Source organism: Anomalospiza imberbis, chromosome 12, assembly GCF_031753505.1.
Source record: "Anomalospiza imberbis isolate Cuckoo-Finch-1a 21T00152 chromosome 12, ASM3175350v1, whole genome shotgun sequence".
In the NCBI taxonomy this organism is placed as follows: Eukaryota; Metazoa; Chordata; class Aves; order Passeriformes; family Viduidae; genus Anomalospiza; species Anomalospiza imberbis.
In genome coordinates, this window is record NC_089692.1 from 151601 (window position 1) to 165588 (window position 13988).

The 13988-nt window shown below is 40.2% G+C and overlaps 1 long non-coding RNA gene across 1 annotated transcript; it reads right to left on the reverse strand.

The window, feature by feature from the left end:
* Positions 1–12946: 12946 nt before the first annotated feature.
* LOC137480942 (uncharacterized) lies at positions 12947–13762 on the reverse strand. Its single transcript, XR_011003193.1, has 2 exons — positions 13677–13762; positions 12947–13272 (listed from the first exon to the last, which is right to left on the reverse strand). It is a non-coding gene; the product is annotated as an uncharacterized lncRNA (long non-coding RNA).
* Positions 13763–13988: the final 226 nt, after the last annotated feature.

Here is a 13988-nt window from a genome sequence, read left to right on the forward strand (position 1 = left end):
ACAATACAATATAAATTAATTTTTACAGAAATGATCATGAGAATAAGAATTTATTATTAAACTTGGTCATAATTCCATTAAACTACCTTCTAGTGCAACAACAATTAACAAAATGATGTAGTTGTTGTAGTCTATTGAAAGATGTGCTATGTATCTTCTGAGTGAGAAAATAATGGAATCATGGAATATCCTGAGTGGGAAGGGACCCCCAAGGATCCATGATGCGGCCCCTGTCCCTGCCCAGATACCCCAACAATCCCCCCTGTCCATCCCTGCTGTCCAAAGGCTTCTGGAGCTCCGGCAGCCTCGGGGCTGTGCCCATTCCCTGGGGAGCCTGGGCAGTGCCAGCACCCTCTGGGGGAAGCTGAACCTTTCCCTGCTCTGTGCCCTGGCCCAGCTCCAGCTCTTCACACATAATTCTTTTAGATTATTAGAGTAGATACTTTTATTGCCACCATTGCCACTGCTGAACACAGTTACACTGACTTGGTATTTCTCTGAAGTGGTAAGTTTTTATACTACACGCTGGTTTTTTCAAAATATGAAAAAAGTTTAGCTTTCAGATTTCAAACCTGCTACATATTCTTTGTCCTTTTCTTTACTTTACATTGAGATGTAATAAGTGGTTTCAGTCTAGCAGAGAGACATGATTTGATGCCGGGCTCTGCTGTTGTGAAATTCTGGTGGCTTTATTTTCTGAACCTAAGCTGTTTTATGTGCTCCAGGGAACAGTGGAAACCACCAAGGCTGTGCTTTTATAATATCCTTGGTGAAATTATAATATTAATAATACAATGATAAAGGCTCATGTGTTTTGCTTTGCCATTTCTTGCATTCTTCAGTGCCAAAATTACATTCTTTCCCTTACCAGCACCTTTCTGTTTGTTTCTAACATGCTTTTTCAACGTAAAGATAAAAATTGATTACTGGGCCTATCAGACTTTGTTTTCACCTGCCAAAATTGAATATATTCTCAACTCTTGTCTTTCTCAGAAGACACTTTTATAATGGCATTAAACCCAACACACTCAACAAAGTGTGCGACCTGCATGTAAATAATCCAGTATGAATTAAGAATACAATTAACAGCTTGGAGACTCTGCAAATTGAAAATATAAACTGTCTTCAGACCTCAGCAAAATATTAGTAATGAACTGGACCCTTGACTTTACTTTGAGGAGACATTTCTACATAAAAGAGTGTTTATTTATAGCTACTCAGTGGAGCATAGTGAGGTGATGTGCTAAAATTCTGCTAAAGGGGAAGAAAGGTTTAATGACTTACTAAATATTTACAATGAGATTTGAAAACAAGGGATTTTCTTGTTAATTTTGTGGATAGGAACAAGAAATTCAATGGGTTTTGGTCTGGACCTCTATCTCTGGTGAATGAAATTAAAAACAATTGCAAAATTATGTGCAATTGGTGTAAAGAGCAGCTTATATGAATTATGGATTTCTGTTGGACAAGAAAGGCTTTCTATCAGGTTCACATTAAGCAAGTGTTTTTGAAATCCTCCATTTTGTCAAGAGAAGAAGAATAGTGAAGTTATTATGATCCAAAACCTATTCTTGGTTCAATAGGGGTATTTTATTCTTTCCCAATTCTGCCTTGTTTTTCTGCCTGGGCCTTGCTGGAGAAGAAAGGAACAATCAATCTTAGTCTTTCATGGAAACCTAAGGAATCTGAATTGTTGCTACACCACAAAATGTGACCCAAAAAACACAACTGGGAAACTCTGAACTATGTTTACTGCAAGGCAAATATTCCTTCAGCTTATTTAGAACTACATTGCCCAGTAAAACCGTAAGATTTCTAAAACATTCTATCTTGATGTATCAGAAGGAAAAGTCTTGTTGATCTTTCACAAGAAGAATATTTGCCAGCTCTCTCTTTAGGTCTAGAAAAGACTATTCTACTCACTTTGTTACAGCAAGATTTGAAATGTCAGCCCCCACAGAAGATTTCTGTGGCATTGCCTGAAATAACTTTTTTTTTCTTCTGCTGAAAAGTGACAAATGTAATGCTCTAGTAGAATATAATGGATTAGAGGACTTGTTGGTGTATTTAGAGACCAAGATGTCCTTTCCTGTTGAAAGTTCCTGTTTAGACCATTTTCTAATGGAGGCACCCAACAAGTGGGAATGCAGACATTGTAAGCAGCTGATGTAGTGAAGCGCCCAAATATGCCCATCTATGGACCTACATCTTCACATGGGCTCCTTCCAAAATTCTCTGCATGTTTTCAGAGAAGTAAATTCTTTATGGGAAATAAACACCAACCAAACAAACTAAGAAACACCAAAAAAGTCTCCACATAAGTGGGAAAAAAAATCTGCTACAACAGCAAAGGCTAAACCTAATGATGTATTTACTCACCTAAATAAATATTAAATATACATTAAGAAAGTGCATAAATTATGTCATCATTAAACTGCACAAAATTTTCTCCTTAGATTTTTAAGGGGAAAATAGGTACACTAGAGAATTCTGTGGGACTTCTCCCCCCTCATCAGTTAAAGGGTGTTCTGAAGTTTGTCTCTGTGATAAAAGAACTTTTGCTCAGAGGTTCATGTTGTCCAGCTTTTTATGATTTAGTTTAGTACAAGCTAGAGTCTCTGCTTTTCCAGATTAGATATTAGCATGAAATTCTTTCTGACACACAATTTTCTTTTCACTTAAGAATTACTTGAGAATATACTTTTTATCTACTGTTTTCTAAACAGAAGTGTCATTTAATTAGAGCTGTTGAATTCTACATGACATTGACTTCACTTTTTCTATCATTTGATGCACTTTTTATAATAATCTTCAAAATGTTCCTAATAGAACACTGCAATCTGAGTAGCAATATAACATCCTTTGGTCTGTATTTGTGTTTTTATTTACTGTAAATATTTTGCAGTCATGCTTTTGCACACTATAATGCTTTTATTGAGTTGAGCTCTATGCCAAGAGTCTTGGGTTGCTTCTCTACCAGCAAAATACAATCATCAGAAGTAAGACTCAAAAGGAGCTTCATTACATAATGTAGCAGATTTATTCCTTATGCAGTGTCAGCCATAATCACACATTCCTGGCAGGTGTTTGCACATGTTCTGTACCAAAGGATGCACGTGATCTCTTTAGGCTGTCTGGTCTAGTATTGCACTGAAAACTGCACTGTCAGAAACTGTTTCTACTACTTCAGTATCAGAAATTTTATTGGTGTTTAAAAACAAACTGTAGAGGTTTTGGTTCACCAGTTTGAGATTTCCCAGCCAATACCCCAATGAGTGTGGTGGGTTCAGTGCTGGCCAATCATCAGTGCACTCACTAGGATAACTCACCCATTTCCTGCTGTGAGCTAGTACCAGGGGGAAGGCAAAGCAGGCTCAAATCTTTAAAATGGTGTAAAGAAAAGTTTATTAACAGTAACTAAAAGAAAGAGTAATAAGAATCAGAACAAAATCTTCAGAACACTTCTCCTCCCCCCACAACCTTTTCTTTCCCAATGACAATGTAAAGAAACAAAACCTAAAATTTTAGACAGTTTACCACCTCTAAAATAGTCTTTCTTCAGTTCACTTAGGGAGAGAAGTCCCTCTTGTTAATGTTATGGAGACTTCTCCACAAGAAAACAGTTTTCTCATGTCTTTCTTCACAAATAGCAGCCACCCTGGGAAATCTGCAATTGTGAAATTCCTCCCATTTTCCACAAGCTTTTCCCACAGCTGTGTTTATGGGCCATGTCAACTTCTGGGATACTCTTTTAAAGATGAGATGTTCAAAGGGAAAGGTTCTTATTATCTCTTTCTAAAATCATCATCTCTGGGAACAGAGGTTATCTTCTTCTCTCCCTCAGAGCACAGGTTCTTCACTCTTTTCTCTCTCTCTCTGTTCAAACTTTTCATAGATTACAACTACTTTATCATCTACTTACTTTGGCATGGTGGCCTTTGCTTGATATCAATTTGAGCCCTTCATCTCCCCATGCTTTCATGTGTTACAGGAAATCAAAGTCTGATGCATCAATTACATCCTTCTGCATAGATTTACAAGAGGATTTCAGCCCAAAGATTAAGGCATCTTACCCTCATCCCTCCCATCTGCGACTTGACTTTCTCCTTCACTGACTTGGTGTCTTCATTTTGCTCCTCTACATTGCCTGCATTTTGTTCCTTTCTCTCGCTCGAGGGAGGATGACTGAAGCACCGAAAGACTTAACATCTTGCCTGGAGCCTGCAGATGGTTACCTGACCCGGGCCGAAGGTGCTGTGGCTGGGGCTGTGTCATGACCAGCTGCACGGCTGGTCTTCGGTTTTTGCTGCGTTCAATTCCAGCTGCAGGGGCACTTTCTGCGCAGGCTGCTGGGCTGCCTCTGGCCTCAGCGGCATGATCTCGTGTGGCGGCTGCGCTGGGGGAGGAGGGTACCTGGCGGCAAGATGTTAACAGCCACGGCCCAGCCGGGCTTTGGCCAGGGTCCCTCGCAGCCTCCCTGCCCCTGCCTGGCAGCTGCCAGGGCCCGGCCCGGCGAGGACGGGCTTCGACAGGCGCCCTGGAGAGGGGCCCAGCCCAGCTGAGACAGAGGCCGGGCCGGGTCTTGTTACCTGTTCCCAGGCCGGATGGAAACAAAGAAGTTCCGGGGTTCCTTTTGTCTTTTAACATGTGTTTTTCACAGAGGCGCATACAGCTTTCCAGTGGCTGTAAGCTTTGCATCACTTCAGTAAATGCATCCCATGCAAAACCAGGACACAACTCCAAATTTCTTGTTGCACCTTGGTTTTTGCATTTTTTTTTTCACCCATAAGTGCTGGAAAAGTGAGTGATCTTCTCCTCCATATCTTTAGTCAGTTTTTCTTTTATACAGTCAAAACCCCAATAAGAAGCTACGATAGCCAAAAAACTGCAAAATAGAAGCGTCACTTCAACATCTGTATGAAATGATAGAACATCTGTAGAAATGATAGAAACAGATAGATCCTGTTTTATAGATTGTCCATTCCTTGTTGTGGATCCCCAGGACTGATACCTGTTCTTTTCCTTACCCTTCTCCCTCAGCCATTTGTGCGAAGCTCACTCCATGTCTCCTCTCTCCTTTTTCCACCCTCCCTGCTGCCCGACCTCTGTTTCCCACAATCAGCAGATTTCCTTCCTCCTTGCTTGTTGTTTCTCTGGAGTCGCTGATTAAATAAATCACCCAAAAGCAGCCTGGTATTGATCTTTAGAGCACACTGTTAGTATTTTCCCTTTGCTCTATAGTGAATTATTTTATAAGCACTTGTCTTTAGTAACTGAGCCGGTCCATTACCCTCAGCAGCAGCTCAGCAGTGCTGCTATTATAATCATTCTCGTTACACACAACATTGTATCAGATTGCTCCAAGAGCAAGTGAAACATGTCCCTGACTTCCCTACTCTAAGTGCTTTTGTCCTTGTTGTGGGACCCAGATATCCCAGATTGCGAGGCAAGATGTATTCCATTACCATCTGTATGGCAGTTGTCCTCTGTTAAGTGGGCAGTTTTCCTTATCTCTTTCACAACCAATTCTCCCTCCAGGGAGACATCTGCTGATAATGGGCTACTGAATGTCACTGCATGACTGATAAAAGTTACAGCATCCCATTGTGAGATGCTCCGCCCAGAGGGAGGAGCCAAGCATTCCTAACTGGATGTAATCTGGGTTTTTGGGACATCAGACAGGCTTTTCTGCTGGATTTCCAGGAGGACTGCAGCCATTCCAATTTGGACTTCTACCAACACCCCGACCAAAAAGGGTGTGAGGTTGTATTCTGACTCTGTCAGTAGTTTGGGTTTTTTTTTTTTAATTTTTGTATTATTGCATGTATTTTGTTTCCTTTTTCCCTTTTCCTAATAAATTGTATTTCTGACTTGCAGTCTTTCACTGGTTTTGCTTTCAAACCAGAACACCAGAGAAAAGTCCCCCCTCAAACAAATTCTTGAAGTCACTGCTCTGGGCTTTCTTCATGGGTTTGGTTTTAAATTCAGAATAAGAGAAATAAGCATTTTTTCCTTTTAGTTTGCATTACTTGAAGTTTTCTTTCTTTTTATTGCAAGTGGTATTTTTGGTATTTAAAAGGATTAGTTTAGTCATTCTTCGAAAGACTGAGGAAAATATCAGGTGAGGAGTAGCAGTTTCCCTGTACATCTTTTCTTTAGTATAATGGCTTAGAGGCAGAAGGGAGGAAAGAAAAGCTATTGATGGGGAATTTGTCCTGCAAAAGCACCTTTTTGGGATGTAATGCTTCTGCCCATAGGAGAAGGAATAAAAGGCTCTAGAAATTCATATTCATGACTTAGGGAGACTCAGGTTGGGTGTTCACAATAATCATGGCAGTGTATTATGGTTGTGTAAAGCAGCTATATGTGTAGGTTCTGTCTAGGTGAAAATGCTGCCGCTTAATATCTGATAATCTGCCTCCTCAAATTAATTCTTTAATCAATCAAAGAACATAATTGAGCCTTACATTTCCAAAATAAAATCAGGCAACTGCTGAAACAATGAGATTAAACAAAACGCTCTTCAACCAGTACCACTTCAATACAGGGACAGGTGTGAATCATATTTCAAGGGAAAAAATTGCTTTTTCATTCCTCTTAAAGTGTAGTCCAAATTTTTATGTTACTGATAACTAAATGATATTCCAGATCAAGATCCCTTGATAATTTTTCGGAATTGTTGTTCTTACTTTCTGAAATCAAGCTATTTTTCTAGTGGAAAAAGGATTTGGCTTCAAACATGTGCTGCCTAGTAAACAGAATATTCTGGTGATATATTTGATTATATGTTTCCATGGTTGTTTTATATCTCTGGAATGAGCTAAATTACAATAAACAGACTGGGAAGCAAAAATTGGATGCCAGTATGTTATTGGTTGTTGAGCATTAACATTGCTAAAACAATTTAACAGTGCAAATTAGGTTTATTAAAAGACAAAGGGTAGTATAGACAAGGTAAGAATAGTTTTAAGTTATTTTCTACAGTCAGTTTTCTGTATTCCTTTTCTTTCATTGCAACTGATTCTGTGAAATGAAGACATTTTCTGAGTATGTTATCTTTCTGCTGTACCGAGCCAAATCATATTACAGAAAGCAGAATGCAGTTAAATGAGAGTTAAAGTACTCTCAAATGGCAAGGAAATTTTCAGCTATGAAATGTGTTGTGGGACTAATCTGCTCTTCCAAGTCAGATTGGTCAGGAAAAAAGGAATTAAAATTAAAATCTGGGCTTGTAAAATAAAAATGTGATTTCCAAAGAGGTCTCTTTTAGCAAAATCTGGGAGAGGGTCTGGTGGGCAGGATTTGGACAAGGGATGCTCTAATGGAAACAATAAGTATTAAATTTAAAAAAGGTTGATGGTCAGAATTTTTAAGTCATGGTGTTTCATGTGCTGTGTCCTGGTTCCAGGCTGAGGTTCTGCTCCTCAATCCCAGTGGCCTCACTGGGCTCTGGGCAGAGCCCTGACACAGCCATGTGTGGGCTGTGAGCATGGGAAAACTCCAGGATTCTGACAGGTTGCTGAAATCAAGTTTTATAATTAAAATCACAGGTGGGAAATCATGACTCTCTTTAGTTTAAAACAGCCAAATTTAAACAGCATTGCAAGGGACCAGCAAAACATATTTTTTCAACAACCCCAAAATTACCTTTAAAACAGAGTCCAAAGCTTTGTTGGAAACATTCAGTTTTAAAAATTGTGCTGGATAAAATTAAATTTATTAATTTTATGATGAGAAGCATTAGGTGGCTTATATCTGAACTGTTTCCACTTCTCAGACTCCTACTTGCATTTTTATTCTCAGCACAAGTTTGCTGTCTTAGGCATCCTAAGACAGGCGAGTATTAGGAAAAGACTGCATTGGAGATGCACTGCTTTGCAGAATCTTCCTATTACATTTCAGGAGAGCTGGAGAAAGTCTCAGTCCAGGAAGGGTGATTTGGAAGCAAATGCAGAGGTGTCTGAAGGAGTTGGTCAATGGCGTGACCCGGCTGGGAGGACAGAGGCTGTACAGCAGTCGTGGAGAGAAAAGGCAGATTAGGCAGCAGGCACACCTTTGGGTTTGCCTTGGAAGAACTGATTTCCAATGATGAAGTGGGAAAAGGGAGGTCAGGAGAATTACTGAAGGAGGAGCAGTGATGAAAGTCAAGAATTTGTCAGGAATTTGGCGCAAGCCTAGAGATCATATTCTGTCTTGTTTCAGGCTGTTATTAATGAATTCAGCAGAATGGGAAATTTAAAACAAAGGAACAAACAAGATGATTACTGAACATTTTAACCTGAGAAATTTTGCTGGGAGAAGGCATAGAAACTGAGTCAATCCCTAGTTCTTTAGGAAGAGTCAGAGATTGATCACATAGTACAGTCTTAGGTACTGAATTTCAGTGAAAAGGACAGCAATGACATTGGTAAAGTCTGGAAGGGAGAGAAGTCTTGGTTTCCTCTGAGATCACCTCTGCCTATGTTTAAGATGATGGAAAGGTGTGCCAAAGCAGAATACACTATATCTCCATAACATACATAATATTGTATCTTTCTGCTGTTAATATATCAATACTTATATTTCTTATCAAAGAAATATAGATATTATTTTCCTTGGGACAGTAATTAAATTTCATAAGGTTGGTCACTGATTAGCAAAATGCAAGTCTCATGAATCAATAATATACATCTAATCTAGCTGGTTCTGATAAAAATCAATAGAGTTATCATTTGATGCTTCATGAGCTGGAATAGCTACATATATTTATTTTTCTATAAATCATCATAGAATGGTATGTGTTGGAAGGGATCTTAAAGCTCCTCTGGTCCCACTCCTGCCATGGCAGGGACACCTTCCACTGTCCCAGGCTGCTCCCAGCCCCAGTGTCCAACCCGGCCTTGGGCACTGCCAGGGATCCAGGGGCAGCCACAGCTGCTCTGGGCACCCTGTGCCAGGGCCTGCCCACCCTGCCAGGGAACAATTCCTAATTCCCAATATCCCATCCAGCCCTGCCCTCTGGCACTGGGAGCCATTCCCTGTGTCCTGTCCCTCCAGCCCTTGGCAATTGTCTCTCTCCATCTTTCCTGCAGCTCCTTCAGGCCCTGCAAGGCCACACTGAGCTCAGCCCAAAGCTTCTCCTCTCCAGGTGAACAATCCCAGCTGTGCCAGCCTTTCCTCCCAGCAGAGCTGCTCCATCCCTCTGCTCATCCTGGTGCCTCCTCTGGGCTCTCTGCAGCAGCTCCAGGTCCTGGCTGTGCTGACCCCAGGGATGGCTTTTGCCAGCTCTGAAGGTGGGGTCTCACCTGAGGGGCCAGAGGGCAGAATCCCCCCTCCCCTGCTGCCCATGCTGGGGCTCAGCTCAGGGCAGGGGGGATGTTCTAGGATGGGGCATATTCAATTCACACCCACCAGCTCCTGCAAATCCTTCTCCCAGGGCTGCTCTTGATCTGTAAATCTTTTTACATTACAAAGCTAAACCAGCAGCTTTTAATAGTAATCAGTTAAAAAGAAATTAATTCTTAGGTGGAACATACTTCTTATCCCTAAAATAGCCACTCTGAATTTCTCTGGAACCCCTGATTCAACCTTTGATAGTTGATACTGTCAATCAACACCTATTATCTCATGGCCAACCTGGCTGACAAGCAGTTGTGCTTCATGTGACACAGTGTGACCCCCTTCTATTTGGCTTGTGTGAAAAGAATACATTAGACATCTGCTCCCTCATTTGATTGATTTATCATGCACAGTGAAAGTGCTTCAAAAACATGCTGAAACCCTTGGTAATGTGCTGGGAAGTTAAATTAGACCACCATTTTCCCCACCTTTCTGAATTACTTATTGGAAACAAAACCAGCTGATTCAGGATATGAATTTTAAAGATATCCTGAAAATGAATTATTTTATTATGTGCTTTATTACTTAATATTAATTTATAAAGGCTTGAATAGGAACATTGTGGTGTGAGATGTAACTTCATGGTGAAAGGTATGAAACAAAAGTTTGACACTGAACCATTTGTCTTTTAAGGCAGTATTAGAAATTATGTCACCTACCCCATTAATTCTTATGTGAGAAAGCACAGCTCTGGTGCTCCCAACATAAGAAGGACATGTGGAGCAAGTCCAGAGGAGGCCATGGATGAATGAACTGGATAAATGAAATGGGTGTGGAGCCAGGCTGGGGAGCTGGGGCTGCTCAGTCCGGAGAGGAGATGGTTGTGTGGAGACCTCACAGCTCCTTCCAGGGTCTAAAGGGGCTGAAGGGAAACCAAGAGGAACAATTGCTTAAGAAGTGGAGTGACAGGACAAGGGGAAATGGCTCCAAACTGAAGAGGAAATTTAATATAGAGATATTTTTGCTTCCACTATTAGGCTAAAAAGAAGAATGTGAAATGTAGAAAGATGTGCTAAACAAACAGCCTGGGTTCCAATAAGCAGTGTCTGTCCACTCTGCACTTCTGGAAATGAGACATCTAGAAAGCTAAATTAGCTCCAACATTGTAATTTTTACACAATTTTTAACTGTCAGTACAACAAATAAAAGGCATTAACATACCTTATGTTTCCTGACTGATGAAAATGCAAGCAAATAAAGGCATAATTTCTTTAATGATCAGTTAGAATTAATAATGAATGGGTTTTTCAAGAGTATTTTTTTGGCATGGCTGTTGCTTTGCAAAGAGATTTGCTTTCCTCCTATTTCTACTGTAAGTATTTAATAAATGATGTGATTTTAAAGTACAGAATTTGGAAGAGTGTTAGTAAATTTCTCTAAGAACATTATTTAGCTGCTAATACTTTTGCCAAATTGCTGCTTCTGTATTGATGCTTTTACACGCGTCACTAAATGAAGAGCAATTAACTTGTCTCTGAAGCTATTTCCTATCAATATTAGTGTATTGTTTTTTGCTAAATAATAAACAATAAAACTACACCTGGGGTTCTTTTGTCACCACAGATGGGATGCTAGGATTTGGTCCAGCCAAAGGAGCTCAATCCTAACAAAGCTACTGTTTTCTAGCACTTAAAGGAGAACATGTAGACGTCTTTGACAAGGAACATGATGGTGCACTAAAATGTTGTTTTTCTCTTCCATTTGGAGTAAAGAAATATGCTCCTGATAATTTTTGAGGGCTTACTTCTGGCCATCAACTTTTTTTCCAATGAGAGATATAAAAGATTTCTCTGGTAGTTAATTATTCCTCAGGAGATTTCAGTTTAAGACCTTCTCTCCAATTCACTAATAACATTTTGATAAATGGTTAAGATACTTTGTGTTTTTAAATCCATAATCCTGTATTTGTCCAGTGAGGTCAAAAGAGAAGGTCTGGGATAATTTTTAATGACTATAAATATCTGGGTGACTTTTAGAGTACATTTATAACTCAGCTCATTGGTGGGAAGCTGAGAGTCTGAGCTGCCAACAGATTGTGTAGGAGAAACAGACGGACACTTGGGCAGGGTTCCATGCTGTGAGGGCACACAGAGAGATGTGACACAGCACATAAATCACAAGCCCTACAGGAAAGATTGGCCAGCTCTTACACCAAACTTTTGGTGATATGTTTAATCTCAAAGATCTTTTTGACATATTGGAAGATAGTGAGTTGTTGCTGAGGATTTGGAGTGGAAGGAATGGAAGCTGGGACATGGAGGCATGGTGGATCATGCTCCAAGTTCTCTCTGTGGCAGAGAAAAAGTAGGAGAAATATACTCTCTATAGGATGCAGCACATAAACTCTACTTCTTAGCTGCAGCCTGGCCTTTTATGTTGACTAATGTCATCTCCGCCATACTTGCTTTGCACTTTGGGAATCCAAGCCTCCTGTTCTTTAAATGCTGCTCCTGGATCAGCGGGGCTAGATTTTCTCCACTTGGGAGAAAGGGCCTGTTTCCATCATCTTCCAAGAGCTGTTGCAGCCCCACTTTGTCAGAAGCCTTTGGCACTGTAGTTCCCTCCCCAGGTGGGCTCTGGAGAGCTGGAGGTGTTTAGGGGAGTGGTGCTGAGCTTGGGGCTGTCCTGTGTCCCTGCAGCCTGAGAGGGCTGGGCCTGCTGGCTTATATAAGGGAAGGGAAGCTTAATTTGATTTCTACTATTAAATAGTGCTTCATGTGCACCTGGTAGACAGGGGGAAATATGGGACTGTTTTAATTCTGAAATGATTTTTCTTTTTTTTTTTTTTTTAAGTACTAGCAAGTGTGCTTAAAACTTTAGAGTTTTTATTGTCCTTAAATAAAAGGTAAGTAAATATTTCTGGAGAGTACTTTACTAAATGAAGAATACTGAGATTTAAACCAAACAAACAAAGTCGTAAACACCCCATGTAACATCAGTGTTCTGTTTCAGTTTCAGTCTACATCAAATGATAAATCTTTCAGGCTCCATCCAAAACCAACAGCACATAAACAGTTGCTCATTGTGGCTGTCTTTTCAAATCTTTCATCTCCTTTGACAGGCACAGACTGATACCAGATTCCTGCCCTTATTTCAGTGGTGGGCTTTACAGATGTTCCTACAGCACACGTGACATAAATACTTAAAAAACCAAAAAACCCGCAAAAAGAAAATATTGGCAAATTACCCTATATTGAGTATGCTGTTTGTGCCAGCAAAAGGATATTCCTGACCTGAAGTAAAAGGAGGTGGAAACAGTGGGTGAAAATATAGGTACACCATCATTTATTGCTTTGTATTGGAGACTTTCTTTCTATAGAGTTGAATATTCATTAAATATTCTTGAATAATTGAAGGAATGAAATACAACTTTTATATAAAACCCAAGTACAAAAGTTTCACATTATCTTTTAAGAATTCATTAAAAAAGTTTTTTTGTGTGCTTCAAATAACTTCTTTTGGTGGGTTCAGTGCTGGCCAAATACCCATATACCTTCTAGAATTATTTACTCATTTCCTGCTGTGAGATAGGATTAGGAGGAAGGCAAAGCAGGCTCAAAACTTGAAAAGGGTATAAAGAAAACTTTATTAACAGAACTAAAAGAAAGAATAATATTAATCAGAATAAAACCTTTAGAATGCTTCTCCTCCCCCCCCACAACCATTTTTTCTTTCCCACTGACAATGTAAAGAGACAAAACCTGGGATTTTCAGTCAGTTTACTACTTCTAGAATAGTCTTTCTTCAGTTCACTTAGGGAGAGGAGTTTCCCTTGCCATGCCATGGAGACTTCTCCACAACAGTGGAGAAACAGTTCACTTGTGGCTTTTAATGTCCATAAATAACAGCCACCCAGGAATCTGCATTTGTGAAATCCCTCCCATCTTTCACAGCCTTCCTATTGTAAAATGCAGGCGAGCCCAATGGGAAGAAATGATGATGTCTAACATCAGTTCAGAAGGCTGAATGATTTCTTTATTATAACTATGCTATAATACATTCATATACTATGTAAAGGAAGATACTAAAACTACATACCTACTTTCTCTAACTACCATATCTAACTAACTAACAACCTGTGACCCTGTTCTCGAGAGTCCAGACACAGGTGGATCTGATTGGCCATGAGGCTCAAACAATCCTCACCAGAATCCAATCAAGCAATCACCCCAGGTAAACAATTCTCCAAACACATTCCACATTGGAAAAACAAGGAGCAGAAATAGAAATTTTCTCTTTCTTTCTCTCTGTGCACCTGTATGAAAAATCCTGAGAGAGAGAGAAATGTGCTGCCACACCTTCCCACAGCTGCTTTTCTGGGCCTTGTCAACTTATTGGGGTGCCATTTTTAAGGATGAGCTGTTCAAAAGCAAAGGTTCTCTTCATCTATTACTGAAATAATCTTAATCTCTAAGAACAGAGGTTTTCTTCTTTTCTGGGAGCTGACACAGTGGCCGCTTGGAGAAATTCACCGGCTAGCCCTTTCTCCTGGACCATGCCAAGAGTGGCCGCTCCTTATCCAACCAAAGGCTGGTCTGGGTACTGGTGTGAGCAGGGCTGCTTGGCACCCTGAAGCAGCAAGGCTGCTCTCTGTGGCTGTTATTCCCAAC